Here is a 4828-nt window from a genome sequence, read left to right on the forward strand (position 1 = left end):
GTGTTCATGTAGATTATTGTCTGCTGGTCTTCCAGCTTATGATCTGTGATAAGGCATTGCCATAAATGAGATGCACATCGAGAAGGTGATTCCAGAAGATAGAATTGTCCTTGCTCAAGGTGTGTAAATAGGGAAAAATCAATCTGAGGCTGTGAAAAGAGACAAAAGTTCAAAATACAGCTTTCATAGCATTCATTATACATGCATGCTTGGAGTTGTTTGAGAAATATTTATTATCACAGAGAAATAAGTGAATTTTACCTAGTGTTTGCTTCGTCTTTCAATAAAATTCAAGAAGATATGGACCAAATCAAAGACAAAAGATTAATGAGAGAAAGATTAAGAGGAGAAAGAAAGATATATGGAGATGCATATGATACTGAGAAGCCTCGAAGAAAAATAAAAATGCATACCACAGTTGAGTCATGTATTAGTATCAGAAAAACAAATAACTCACCATTAATAGATTATTTAAGTTAAGTGTAATACACACTTGAAAAGTTCTCCTGGAATGCAGGGAAAAAGAAAAATACAATTTTTAAAGTGAACAAACAGTAAAAAAAATGTGGTACGTGTTAATATGCATTTTTTGGGGGTACAGGTAATAGAAATTTATCTCTAACAAGTTTAAGCATCAAAGGAAATTTATGGGCTCACAAGACTGAGACGGCTCAGAGTGCTTTCAGCTTCTAGCGTGTCTCAAGACAGCTCTTCCACGATTGTTAACTCCAAAACTTTTCCATTTCATTGGCTTTTTCTCTTACTACGTTGAGCTAAAACATTCATTGTAAACGAGGTATTTATCTGCTCCTTTGCTCATTGACAGTATTGAATGCATTTAAAGTCAATCTCAGGTCCTCTTTTCCGGCTGGAACCATGGAGGGTGCAGAAGAGAAGAAAAAGAAGGTTCCTGCTATGCCAGAAACCCTTAAGAAAAGGCAAAGGAATTTCGCAGAATTGAAGATCAAACATCTGAGAAAAAAGTTTGCACAAAAGATGCTTCGAAAGGCAAGGAGGAAGCTTATCTATGAAAAAGCTCAGCCTTCCCACAAGGAATACAGGCAGATGTACAGGACTGAGATTCGAACGGCGAGGATGGCGAGAAAAGGTGGCAACTTCTATGTGCCTGCAGAACCCAAATTGGCATTTGTCATCAGGATCAGAGGTATCAGTGGTGTGAGCCCAAAGGTTTGAAAGGTGTTGCAGCTTCTTTGCCTTCGCCAGATCTTCAATGGCACCTTTGTTAAGCTCAACAGGCTCCAGGTAACATGCTAAGGATTGTGGAACCATATATAGCATGGGGGGGGGGGGGGGTCCCAAACCTGAAGTCAGCGAATGAATTGATCTACAAGCGTGGTTATGGCAAGATCAACAAGAAGAGAATTGCCCTGACCGGTCACACATTCATCCCCCGATCTCTCTCTCTCTTTTTTTTTTTTTTTTTTTTTATTGGTGTTCAATTTACTAACATACAGAATAACCCCCAGTGCCCATCACCCATTCACTCCCACCCCCCCGCCCTCCTCCCCTTCCAACACCCCTAGTTCGTTTCCCAGAGTTAGCAGTCTTTACGTTCTGTCTCCCTTTCTGATATTTCCCACACATCCCCCGATCTCTTGGTAAATACGGCACATCTGCATGGAGGATCTGAGTCATGAGATCTATACCATTGGAAAACGTTTCAAAGAAGCGAATAACTTTTTATGGCCCTTCAAATGATCTTCTCCACGTGGTGGAATGAAGAAAAAGACCACTCATTTTGTAGAAGGTGGAGATGCTGGCGACAGGGAAGACCAGATCAATAGGCTTATGAAAAGGATGAACTAAGGTATCTACCATGATTATTTTTGTAATCTGGTCAGTTAATCAATGACTGCTTTCAAATGGAAAAAACAAAAATAAAGTCGATCTCAGAAAAGAGTCCTTTTCCAGAAAGGGGAGCCTCTGTTTCTAGAAATTAACACAGAAAACCAAATGTGATTCTATTTCCACCGGCTAGTTCCCATTTTCTGACTTGGCTTCCTATTATGTTTAAAGAATTTGTCATTGGGTTTGTTTTCACTTAAATAAGAATGGAAGCTTATTACTGTATACGTTCTAGGCGATCATGCTGCATTTCTTCCTGTATATCAGGAGGATACTTGCAGTGAGCACATCTTGTCCTTCTCACAGCCTGTATTGCACCCCAGAGCTGGGCCGGGAGTGCGCAGGAGATAGTGCTGGCCACCAGGTGGTGCTCCTGGTCCTTGCTGTTTTCGTTCTGGGTGCTTGAGCAATAGTTCTGACAAAACCTAGACTTGGACAAAAGAGATTGCTTATACCAGAGCTCACACAATTAGGTAATTAGAGATAGGGTTGCTATGGTGATGAGGGGGGATGGCTTGAGATGTTTACGGCTTCGTAAAAGCCAATGCTTTATAAGCTATCACACTGCTTCTTTGGATAATAATGGCTGGCATAGCAAGGTCATGAAAATCCCCTAAGATTGTGCAAGCTGTACTGGTTGCTATTCTTTTTATGTTCCTCTGTGATTTGAGGGTTATAACCCGGGTGTTGAGAGTGACAGATTGTACTTCTTTTAACATGTTTATCTTATTCCACATTGGACTTTTAATTTTTTTTTCCACGTTTGTTTTCTCTCCATCACCATCATTTCTCAAAGTATTTTTCATAAAAATATTTTGTGAGAAAAGACTTCATGTTCTAACAAGTTTAGCTCTTGGAGATTCACAATATATACCTGCATATTAAAATCTACAAAGTCTCATTTCATTTCCAAAAAGTCAAATGACAATTGAATCCATCTTACTGGAATAGTGATGAATACTTGGAGAATCTATTCTTATTTCTTGCTCAGATATTAATGAATATTCAGTTAAAAATGGGTTCAATTATAATTTATCATGTTTAGTAGATTTCCCCAATGAGGTGTTGCGTTCTTTTCTGTGACACAGGCCCAATAAATGTTTATTGTTGCTTATGGGCTCCTAAGAAATGTTTTTGAATTGATATCTATCCATGAATATATTGATTGCAATTATTCTTTGTTTTTTATTTTTTGCAATTATTCTTTATAAGTGATCTTTAGCCCTCAGCTTTAGAGGGAAAATGAATTCAAGACCAAGACATAGCAAACGGTGTTGGTGATAAGTCATCTGTAAGTTAGCATCAAATTATTACCATGTTCTCATGAAAGGGCAAAGGATCAAAGCAGTTTTGTCTCTATTCACCATTTATTTTCCATTTCATTGCATTTTCTCAATGTTTTAAGATCAATCTCTTGCTAGCGATTTTTCAAAGAGACACCATTTCCCTTGTGAATAATCATTTGTGATTGATCATAAATCACAGCTCCAAAAACACACACAAATGTGAAAACACTGAGTATTTGCTCATACCTGCTTCATCTCTCCAGGGAGTCATCCTCACTGATATTTTACTGTGTGTATATACTTGTGCCTCTTGCTTTCTCTGGAAACATCATATATGTGTAAACTGACTCTCACTAGCATAAAAGGAACAATAGCCATGGTACACAAGGAGGGATGTTCTTTGTTGAAACCTGTATCAGGACACCAGACAGAAGGCCCCCTCACTCCTTTCCTCTGGGAGACTTTATGCTATTTCCATTGAGAGGATTTCTTCTGTAAATAACGTAGCCTCTGCTAGATTTTGGATTTGAACAGATCGAGCCTCCAAAATATTTTTCTACCCCTTGTAAGTTGTGCAAGGTTGGGGGTGTGTGTAACCTCTGAGCCTTCATTTTCTTATGTGTGAAACGGGGATAACAGAACCCACCAAATGGGTTACTTTGACAATCAAACATTATAAGGTATGGAATGAAGCAGTAAGTAGGGTGTTTGTCATACAGGTAGGCCCTCAGTAAATGCTACTTCTCCCTTTACCGATTTTTTCCATGCTTGTTCGCTCGTTGTTTTATTCTTCTTTTTCTTTAAGGGTATTTAGTCTTATGTGTAGGGATTCGTTTTCTTTCTCTTTCTTTCTTTCTTTCTCTTTCTTTCTTTCTTTTTTTCGTATCTTTTCTTCTTCAGCATTGTATTTATTATTCTAGAGAGAGAGAGGGAGAATGCATGAGTGCATGCATGGGGGGTGGGGCAGAGGGAGAGGGAGAGAGAAAATCTCAAGCTGACTCTGTGCTAAGCTGCTAAGCCCTGGGCCAGGAGCCTGCCTAGGACCCTGACATCATGACCTGAACTGAAACCAAGAGTCAGATGCTTAACTGACAGGGCCACCCATTGTTTTGTTTCTTCCAGCATCAATGGCGATAAAAGCTGATAAAATCTAAGGGTAAGAGGTGGGGGTAATATCAGAAGAGACTGCTATGGTCTAAATGTTTGTGTCCCCCACATTTTATAGGTTGAAAATCTAATGCCCGAGGTGATGGTATGACAAAGTCAGACTTTTATGAGGTGATTAGAGCATGAGGCAGAGACCTCATAAATGGGATTAGTGCTTTTAGAAATGAGGCTCCAGAGGGCTAGCTCATTCCCTGTACCACGTAAGCACACAGCGAGAAGCTGGGAGTCTGCAATGCAGAAGCAGGCTTTCACCGGAACCCCACCATGCTTCCAGCCTGACCTTGGACTTCCAGCTTTCACAACAGAAATAAATTCCTGTTGTTTACAAGCCTCTCAGTCTGTGGTATTTTGTTTGATCAGCCTGAGTAGACTAAGACAGAAAGTTGGTGCCAAGAGTGGGGTGCTGTTGTAACAAATACCTAACAATATGGGCGAGGCTTTGGAACTGGGTAGTGGGGTGAGGCTGCAAGAGGCCTGTGAGAGGTGCATGCTAGAAAAGCCTACATTTC

General features: G+C 39.9%; 1 pseudogene; it reads left to right on the forward strand.

The window, feature by feature from the left end:
- The first annotated feature begins 876 nt into the window (after positions 1-876).
- LOC100683968 lies at positions 877-1827 on the forward strand (annotated as a pseudogene).
- Positions 1828-4828: the final 3001 nt, after the last annotated feature.

This window comes from Canis lupus, chromosome 25, assembly GCF_011100685.1.
Source record: "Canis lupus familiaris isolate Mischka breed German Shepherd chromosome 25, alternate assembly UU_Cfam_GSD_1.0, whole genome shotgun sequence".
Taxonomy (NCBI): Eukaryota; Metazoa; Chordata; class Mammalia; order Carnivora; family Canidae; genus Canis; species Canis lupus.